Here is a 10536-nt window from a genome sequence, read left to right on the forward strand (position 1 = left end):
GGAGAGCGTGTCGGGGGAGTTAATCGGGAGAGGAAGCGGGGGAGGGGGCTGTGGCAAGTAGGGGGAGAGAGAGACAAAGCGGATGCGAAATCTCAGCCACGAGCAGCTGCAGCCTGCGGGAATCGCGAGTAAAGCAAGTTTTCCTGGGTCGCAGTGTCCGCGTCCTGAGCAGAGTCGGGTGCTGAGGGACCCTCCTGGGGTGGTTGGGGACAGCGCCGCCCCCCAGGTGTGATCTCGGCCTTGCGGGAGCGGACGTGAGGCTCAGCAAAGAAAGACAAGAGGCGAGACGGGGGTTAGTGGTTCGCGCCCTGGGCGCACACAGCCTGCCCGCTGAGCGAGATACCTGGAGGGAGGACAGTGGCGAGGTGTGAATACAATTTTGTACACTCTGGGCACTCCGCACGTTGGGCAAAGCCGGGCTGTAGGGCTTCTCTGTAGGGCAGGGGACCAGAAAGACTCGATCCCCGGGCGCTTCCTGCCCCCACGTCCTCCCCCCACCCACCGCGGGTGCGGCACCCGCGGCCGGACTCTGCCCCACGCCGCCCTGGGCAGCAGCAGCCGGGCGCTGTCCGGCGGAGCGCGCACCACGTGCTTTGCAGCCAATCGCCGCGGCCGCTTGATTCAAAAGGAACTGCTCCAAGGAGTGGCCACGCCGCCACCTCTCCGTAGTGATAAACCTTTAATCGCCCCCTCAGACCCGGCTCTTTCCTATCTTTTATCGCCAGGTTGTGTTAGGTAGGAGTTCAGCAAAGAAATGATTCAGCCCATACATGTTTGAAGCGCCGCGTGCCACGAAAAGGAAAAGTGATTAGAAAATAATCTCGAACGGCGATCACTATTTATGAAACCCATTTTTGATCTTTGTACCAAGGGCTTGTCTTTCCAGTGGGAGCTGAAATGCCTGTTTTTATCGGGCATTTGGAATAAAGTATATGAATGAACTGTAGAGATTACCGGTCCAGCCCCCCCCCCGCCCCCCACCCTTTTTTTTTACAGATTGGGAAACTGAGGCCCAGGGAGATCTGGAGTGAATTGTCCAGCTCGAGGGCACACCGCTACTTGCAATGGCGTAGCCCTATAGCTAGAGGGGAGATACCCACTTCCCAGCTTTCTTTTAAATATTAGATGCAGAAAAAATATATATATATATATTAGACGCAGAGATGGTTTAACAGGCAGAGGAGGCTCCCCCTGGCGCGCCCGGAGTCCAGAGACCAGAAACCAAGGCCCTCTCAGTCCTTTAACCCCACTTTCCTTTAAGCACGGTCCCCCCAGGTATTCGCGCTGAGAAATTTCGCTCCTCGCAAACAAAGAAAGACAGTGCCCTCTGAAGTCCTTTGTTCGCATTAACTCGTCAGCTTCACCACGAGCCTTTACAAATCTGCTTCATATTTTAACTTATTATGCAGAGTCGCGGCTCCAGACTGCTCCACAAAGCCAGAGAGGCCAGATCAGTAACCGATCAGACCCAAGTGCAGGGGGTCTGCGAGCTGCAAGGTAAAGAGACCGGGTAGGTTGCTAGCCGACCCCTGGTTCCTAAAGATGTGGATAAAAATCAGCAAAGACCAGACAGAGAAAGGCCGCAGATACCGGAGATAGGTGCTGAAAAGCCGAGAGGGGTAAACGTGTTGTATTGCACAGACGTCTTTTAAAAAACATGTTTTCTTAGCCTGCGGCAAGGTGTGGGGGAAGGTAATCAGTGCAGCCTCCGGAGGCACCTCCTCCGACGCTTTCTCTCTCTGGACTGCGGGTAAAAAACAAGCAGGTTGGTGCTGAAGACCAATTGTTAGTATCTGCCCTGGAGGGTGGGACTGGAGTGGGGGCGGGTGTTCTGTGTAAGAGATTATACACTTTTTCTCATTAAAGAGAAGTATTTCCTTCTTATTTCAGTTACTTACCAAATCTACGGGGACCTGTACCTAGATGACCCTGCCTAGGAATAACACATGTCCTCAGTTCCTTTGGTCGGCTGGAGATCTTGCCACCGGAAGCTGCTGAGCTAAGAACAGGCCATCTGTTTCTGTTGCGTCTTTACCACTCAGAAAATGCAGAGTGTCCTTAAACGGGGGGGGGGGGGGGGGGGGGGGGGGGGGGGGGCGGCGAGGGGGGGACGACGGACAGCAAAGTTTACATGTCTTTGCAAATAGCTTTGCTCAGTAGGCGGGACTGAGACAAGAGAGAACTCCATCTGGCCATCCTGTCTTCCACCCACGCTGTTTTCCTGTATCTTTTCTACCTAATGTGGCCACCTTTCTACACTTGAAGAAAAGAGAAGCGGAAAAAAAGTTGTGGTCTGGAAAATCTTGAACGTATTCAGTGACTATATACATTCACTTCATCTGCCTTAGGGAGATAAGCGGCATGGAGGAAGGGAAAAGAAATTACTTACTCTATGGGTTATAAAAACTGGAAGACAAATGACCTACAAACCGTACAGTGGTTTGCTTGAGCCATGCCTGATAAGTTTTCAGGCCTATAGGCACTTTCTAATGTTTACTTCACAGCTGAAAGTGATTTGGCAATTTAGGATCACAGCCATTCAAACTGTTATTCCTCCAGCGTCTCTCAGTCAGTCCTAAAGGTAGTTCTTATCACTTCACTTACTGGAGGAAAAGGGTCAGCAAGTCTTGTATTTATACAGGAAGAACTCTCTAGATAGACTTGTGATCAAACCAGATGATATAGACTTCGGAGATACAAGTCATAAACATCTTGGGAAACTCTACAGACATCCCTGTTGTAGAATGGCCACCACCTCCCTCAAGATGTTAGGCCGGTCCCCTGGGCCCCTGGGAGCTGGTCCTCGCCTCTGCCTTGTGACAGCAAACCAAGGGCTCGTTTTTAATGCTATTAGGAAGCTGTGCCCAAGGCTTTGGCCTTGTTATCTCCCTTAACAATGTTATTTTGTTAGGCTGCAAAATAAGCAGCATGGGGTTAAATGTATTAGCTGCCTTCAAACCTAATTTATCTTCATTCCATCCTAATTTACACTTGGGCTGAATTAATGAGAATGATTTAATTAACACCCTGCGACCATAGTACCAGGAACAGGACAGCTCAGGGGATTAGACCAAGCAGTGGGCTAAGCAGCTGCCGTCCTGCCTCCTGTGGTCCCCTGCACGCCCCACCCGCCTTTCAGAGACGCTGCCTGCCGCTCTTCCAAAAGTGTCCTCTTTGTTCTGTGTACCTCTTTTTGAGTGTGTGTAAGGAAGATGGCATGGTTTCCTTCCTCGTGTGACTTGTGAGATAGGCGTGTGGAGTCAGCGGGGCCTGGAGCCCAGTAGAGGTTTGTGCTCTTGCTCCCCCAGTGTCAGATTCGCGCTGAACTGAACACGCAGCTGGAGGTGACACGCACACCTCCCACCCCTTCCCGGCCCGGCGTGGGTGCTGAGCGCGGGCATGCTTGTGTCCTGGGCTGCTGTGGAAGGAGAGAAGGGGCGGCAGGGTGGGCAGGGGGAGAGGCTGAGCTGGGACGCAGTCTCGGTCAGAAATGACGCCGTGGGTTGTCCCCAGGTAAGCTGAGAAGGCCAGGCTTTCGATGGCTGTTTCACCAGTTGCAGAAGGCAGGCTGCCCAGGAGAGGGGCCGTGGCATGCACGTTCACAGAGGCAGTTCTGAGGACTGCTGCTCGCATCTCCGGGACCAGGCACGCTGTCCTTCATTCTCCAAGGAGATTCTGAGGCGCTCAGAGCGATGCCTGCTTTGACTCTTCACCCTCCCACACAGACAACAAGCCTACAAACCTAGGCAAATGAGGCTTCAGTTCCTACCAGCAAAACTTTAATAAACGGGAGAATTTTTTTTTTAATTTGAGTATTGATTAAAAAGACAAGGATAGGAAAAAAGTAAAGTAATCAATGCAAGGAGTCATCAGCATTGTTCAAGTCAGTTATTTGTCTCTCTGGGAAGAAACAAGAGATCTAACCTGATAGTTGTCTAAATTTTGGTTTACCACCTGCTGCATTTGTATCTTTTTAACTGTATTTGCATTGAACATGTCATGATAAACTTTGAGAGTATTCTTAGAATTGGATCCAAATTGGCATGGTCATATTATAAGTTTTTACTTGTTTCCTAAAAGCGTCTGTCAGAAAAGAAAAGGCAACCCACTCCTGTATTCTTGCCCAGAGAAATCCATGGACAAAGGAGCCTGCGGGCTACAGTCCATGGGGTCACAAAGAGTTGGACACGACTGATGTGACTTAGCACGCGAATCCATTATATGTGTGACTACTTTACATGTATTTTGTGAATTAAATTGGATTATAGTGTGACTTTTTACTTTCCAATTATTCATTGCTGCTCTATAGGAATACAGGGGACTTGTGTATAATGATGTTTGGTGGAAAGTCGTGTGTGGCAGTGTATTTGTAACCTTCAGTGCCGAGTACCACCATGGGACTGTACCCCTCTATTCAGGGTGAGAGCTGGGGAATTCATTCTTTCTATGAGACTCGCTTTCCACATCCCCAAGTGACATGGCAAGTGGTAGTATATTGACTGCTTACAGGACTGCAGAGGGACACGTTTGAGGCACTTTTGCTTGGTGTTTCTCGATAAGGTCCTGGTCATTAGTAAATCAAGCCATTCAGACTTGTTCTATTGCAGGGCTGTTTAAAACAAAGATCTTCACAACCTGTGGTGGGTTATTGATTTTAGGGTCAAGCTTTTAAAGCTGCATTTATTATTTTCTCTCTGATCACAAAAGCACTGTATGGTAGAAGGTTGGGGAAAAAACAGAAAAGTAAAAGAAAAAATTAGAGATAATGGCACTTAGCATTTAAATTCTAGTCTTTCTGTATCCACATGGTATTTTATTTTTGGCAGTTAATTGGTTAAGGGCAGAGACTCTGGAACCAAGCTGAAATTCCTGCTTTGACATTTACTAACGAGGTGTTTGGAGGCCAAGTATTGTAATACCTGGGTGCCTTAGCTTCCCAGGTTGCAATATGAGCTAATAACAGTACCTGGCTCAGAGGTTTGTTTGGCTCTTTAATAAATTATTATATGTAAAGTGAGTAGAACAGAGCCCGGCTAGTGGTAAGTGCTATATGATGGCTCCTTTTATGATTCTGTAGTCAACTGTTTGAGAATGATATTCCTACAACCCCATAATTTTTTCCTAGGTAGTCTCCTAATAAAGACTTGAATCCTTATCAAAGCTGCTATTAATATTTCTACAACCTGCCCAATAGCACTGGATTAAAGGACTTTTCCGGTCTTGAATTAATTTATTAATACATATGATTTTGGAGTGTTTGTCTGAGGCTGTGCTTCTCTCAAACCCAACTTGTGCAAAAACACTCAAATTCATGGAAGTCACCGCTGCTTCCTTCCATCTCTTACTGACACTTTCTTCTTTTTGTCCTGATTGTTCTTCTGTTGATGATGGAGAAACAATTCACCTTCCATCATCTTAAAAACTAAGCAGATGAAAGGGGAAAGTATTTAAGAAATTATATTTTTTTAAAAGCAGTTTTTAGAAGGCAGCAGGCCAAAACAGTGCACATGTGAAGCACAGCCCCTGCTTCTTCCTGCCCCGAGGTGCTGGTGGAAGACTAGATAAAAGCCCACTCCTGTCTGTCAGAATCACACCGGGACCTCTGCAGGGTGTGGTCTTTCACAGCCCAGGGGCATCTGAAACCATTTTCCTTTGCTTCTCCATAATTTTTGAGTTTCCCAAAGCCCGTGGATCTAAACTCTTAATTTGTCCTAAGTAATTACATTGAAGAATTGATCGTTGTTCCAAGCCGTGAAATGAGTTTTCTTTGGCCTATAGGCTTTACTCCAGGGCAAGACGCCAAGTCTGAGCATGTCTGGGCATGAAAAAGGGGCCCGAAGAAGGGACCTTTGTGGTCCATGAGCTCCTACCTTTGAATGAGTGAATATTAAGAGGATTTTATGGCGCACTGTGAGCACACACTTGACTCAGACCAGAGTCTGAAATCAGGAAGCTGCAAGTCAGAAGAAAGAAAGAATGAACAAGAAGAGAGATGCTGGTGAGTGTGTTGTCTTTAAGTTCTCGTAACTATTTCTCCTCATCATTTTGAAAATACAGCCTGAGCAAGGATATAAAGTCACAAGGTATACTCAGCTATTAAAAAGAATGCATTCGAATCAGTTCTAATGAGGTGGATGAAAGCCTATTATACAGAGTGAAGTAAGTCAGAAAGAATAATACCGATACAGTATATTAACGCATATATCTATCTATCTATCTATATATATATATATATATGGAATTTTAAAAGATGGTAACGATGACCCTATATGCGAGACAGCGAAAGAGACACAGATGTAAAGAATAGACTTTTGGACTCTGTGGGAGAAGGCGAGGGTGGGATGATTGAGAGAATAGCATTGAAACATGTATATTATCATATGTGAAACAGATCGCCAGTCCAGGTTGGATGCATGAGACAGGGTGCTCAGGGCTGGTGCACTGGGATGACCCAGAGGGATGGGATGGGGAGGGAGGTGGGCGGGGGATTCAGGATGGGGGACACATGTGCACCCATAGCTGATTCATGTCAATGTATGGCAAAAACCACTACAATACTGTAAAGTAATTAGCCTCCAATTAAATTTTAAAAAAAGTAAAGTCACAAAGTTCCCCTAGACACATAAGTCATTTTTGAAAACAGTCCTAAAATCCCAAATAAAGTTGGAAGACTTGCTATTTCTTGATCTGAGGATATTTGGAAATACTGTAATATCAGGAAAAAACGAGGACTTTAAAAAAGTATATATATTCAAGTAGTTCTAAATCAATTTTCTTACCTGCAATTATCTGAAAAGTTGTGGTTTTATTCATTCATTTGTCCACTCATTCAGTCACTCATCCAGCCAATATTTACTTACAGGCATCATATTAATACTTAAAGCTGGGCAAGTCCCCAGTTCCGTTTTATCTAGCCTTCTACTGTGATTTTACGCTGTGTAGGCTTGGCTTGCCATCAATGTCCTCGTATTTGCATTTCGAATGTGTCTCTTCCCAAAGCTGAAACCACAGAAAAAGTCATATAAAGAAACTTGAAAGAAATAAGGGGGAAAGAACATAAACACAGGCAGAAAAGGAGCTCAATTTCTGTCACCCTGATTGCTGTTAGTTTAGAAGGAAACCAAGAGAAGGCAGAGCGCCTGGGTTGTGAAATGGTGGTCTTCAATTGCCGTTTTTCACCCAAGGATTATAAATAAAGCTTTTATTGCCTCATTAAAAACTGGCCTGTTAAAAATGGTTAAGTGGCTCAGAATGGCACTAGCCAAGAAACGGAAAGGGAAACCTCACAGGCAGGAGGTGAGTCAATACTGCACCTCCTTAATTTTCACAAGGGCTTCTGTTTTCAAGAGATGCAAGGAAACATCTCGCGTCCCCAAAACTGGGCATCAGTTTCTTCTGCATCTTCTTTGGGTCACTTGCCCCAAAGCAGCAGGAACAGCAAGTTACACTCTGATGTTTCTGACTGATAGTGTTCCAGGCCGATTCTCCATCAGTTTCATCAGCATGAATTTTCTCTGTCTCACTTGTGTATTTTTTTTAACTTTTTATTTTGTTTCGAGGCATAGCTGATTAACAATGTTGTGATAGTTCCGGTAGACAGCGAAAGGCCTCAGGCATACATACACGTGGATCCATCCTTCCCCAGACTCCCTTTCCACCCAGGCCACATAACACAGCAGAGTTCCCGAAGCTGCACAGAAGGTCCTTGCTGGTTATCTGTTACAAACTAGTCACTGGTTTATTTTTAAAATGCCATACACAATGTTGCATAACTTAAACAAGTTAAAACTTTTAAAACTCTCTCAATATTTTCTGTATATATTTTTCTGCTACAGACAAAAGTTTTTTTCCCCTTCCTGGTTACTTAAGAAAGGAAACTGTCTTCCCGAACAAAGCCACGAATGGGACACTACGGGGCAGGCCGGAGAAGCAGGGCCACAGTGCAGAACTGGGGTGAAGCAACAGTGCCCTCTTCTGACCGCAATGAAGAATCACACAAAATTCAAGATGCTCAGACCCTAGAGATCTGCTTTAGGACTTGGTGCCTGTAGGTAACAATGGTGTATTGTGTACTTGACATTTTGCCAAGAGGGTAGGTCTTTTATTAAATGTTCGTATCACAAAATTTTAATAATAAATAAAAGGACAGGAGGAAACTTGGAGGTGATGGATATGTTCATGGCTTAGATTGCAGTGATGGTATAGACTTAATCCCAGATTCATCAAGTTGTATATATTAAAAATGTACAGCTTTTTGGAACATATTTGAGTCAGTTCTAATGAAGCGAATGAACCTAGAGCCTATTATACAGAGTGAAATAAATCAGAAAGAGAAAAACAAATATTGTGTATTAACACATACATATGGAATCTAGAAAGACGGTACTAATGAACCTATTTAGTGGGCACCCATGAAGAGGCAGACGGAGAGAATAGACTTACAGTCACAGCTGGGGGACGGGAGGAAGGAGAGGGTGAGATGAATGGAGAAAGAAGCAGGGAAACGTACACACTGCCGTATGTAAAACAGACAGCCAGTGGGAATAGCTGTGTGACTCAGGGAACCCAAACAGGGGCCCTGCAACAACCTAGAGGCTGGGAGGTGGGGGGGAAGCTCAAGAGGGAGGGGACATAGATACACCTATGGCTAATTGATGTATGACAGAAATCAAACCAATATCCTAAAGCAATTATCCTTTGATTAAAAATAAATTTAAAAACAAAAAATGTACAGCTTTTTGTGTCAGTTATATCTCAATAAAGTGCTTTTCTAAAGCAAAAGCACACACAACCAAGATATGGGAAAAGACATAATGGACATGGTGTGGAGCCTTTTGAGTAGCTATAGAGCCCTGAAGATTATGACTGAAATGAGCACTGTCAGCTGTGATCTGGGGGCTAACAGTCTGCAACTCCTGTGTCCTACAGCCTGGCAAACAGAGGGCACAGCTAGGCCATCAATCTCCCCGGCACACATTGAGCAATTCCCACTGCTCACTGGCCAGTCCAGTGCCACAGGCTCTTCTGCATATAATGCAGACAACTTATATACAATATAAGTTGCCCTAAAGGTTGCTGGACAGGGACCCCTTTGTCCACTGGGATGGTCTTGGAGCTGATAAGAACGACAAGAATCCCCAGCATTTATTTCATCTTGTTATTGTTCAGTTGGTAAGTGGTGTCCAGCTCTTTGTGATCCCATGGACTGCAGCACGCCAGGCTCCCCTGTCCTTCACTGTCTCCTGGAGTTTGCTCAAATTCATGTCCATTGAGTCGGTGATGCTATCTAACCATCTCATCCTCTGCCATCTCTTTCTCCTTTTGCCTTCAATCTTTCCCAGCATCAGGGTCTTTTCCAATGAGTTGGCTCTTCACATCGGTGGCCTAAGTGTTGGAGCTTCAGCATCAGTCCTTCCAATAGATATTCAGGGTTGATTCCCTTTAGGATTGATGGGTTTGGTCTCAAGAGTCTTCTCCAGCACCCGCAATTCGAAAGCATCAATTCTTCAGCGCTCAGCCTTTGTTATGGTCCAATTCTCACATCCATACATGACTACTGGAAAAACCATAGCTTTGACTAGATGGGCCTTTGTTGGCATAGTGATGTCTCTGCTCTTTAATACACTGTCTAGGTTTGTTATAGCTTTCCTTCCAAGGAGCAAGCATCTTTTAATTTCATAACTGCAGTCACCATCAACAGTGATTTTAAAGTAAAATAAAAGTGTTAGTTGCTCCCAGCAATCTTGATTCGGCTTGTGCTTCATCCAGCCCAGCACTTGGCATGATGTACTCTGCATATAAGTTAAATAAGCAGGGTGACAATATACAGCCTTGACGTACTCCTTTCTCAACTTGGAACCAGTCTATTGTTCCATGTCCAGTTCTAACTGTTGCTTCCTGACCTGCATACAGATTTCTCACGAGGGAGGTAAGGTGACAATTTTCCACAGTTTGTTGTGATCCATACAGTCAAAGGCTTTGGCATAGTTGAAAAACTCTTGCTTTTTCAATGATCCAGTGGATGTTGGCAATTTGATCTCTGGTTCTTCTGCCTTTTCTAAATCCAGCTTGAACATCTGGAAGTTCACGGTTCACATACTGTTGAAGCCTGGCTTGGAGAATTTTGAGCATTACTTTGCTAGCCTGTGAGATGAGTGCAGTTGTGCGGTAGCTTAAACATTCTTTGGCATTGCCTTTCTTTGGATTGGAATGAAAACTGACCTTTTCCAGGCCCCACCACTAGTTTCCTGATTTGCTGGTGTACTGAGTGTAGCACTTTCACAGAATCATCTTTTAGGATTTGAAATAACTCAACTGGAATTTCATCACCTCCACTAGCTTTGTTGATAGTGACGCTTCCTAAGGCCCGCTTTGACTTTGCATTCCAGGATATCTGGCTCTAGGTGAATGAGCACGCCATTGTGGTTATCTGGGTCATAAAGATCTTTTTTGTACAGTTCTTCTGTGTATTCTTGCCACCTCTTAATATCTCTGCTTCTTGTGCCAAAGACTACACACACCCACCTTATTTAATCC

The 10536-nt window shown here is 45.3% G+C and overlaps 1 long non-coding RNA gene across 6 annotated transcripts; it reads left to right on the forward strand.

Moving 5' to 3' along the window:
• The first annotated feature begins 44 nt into the window (after positions 1 to 44).
• Positions 45 to 8727, forward strand: LOC110126039 (uncharacterized). Of its 6 annotated transcripts, none has more exons than XR_011491270.1 (4): positions 45 to 2022; positions 2148 to 4419; positions 5779 to 5998; positions 7836 to 8727. It is a non-coding gene; the product is annotated as an uncharacterized lncRNA (long non-coding RNA). The 6 variants fall into 6 exon arrangements; XR_011491271.1 differs by having other exon boundaries at positions 2148 to 3286; positions 3514 to 5998; XR_002310281.2 differs by having other exon boundaries at positions 45 to 1510; positions 1891 to 2022; positions 2148 to 5998.
• The last annotated feature ends 1809 nt before the right edge of the window (positions 8728 to 10536 follow it).

The sequence above is a fragment of the Odocoileus virginianus genome, chromosome 14 (genome assembly GCF_023699985.2).
Source record: "Odocoileus virginianus isolate 20LAN1187 ecotype Illinois chromosome 14, Ovbor_1.2, whole genome shotgun sequence".
In the NCBI taxonomy this organism is placed as follows: domain Eukaryota; kingdom Metazoa; phylum Chordata; class Mammalia; order Artiodactyla; family Cervidae; genus Odocoileus; species Odocoileus virginianus.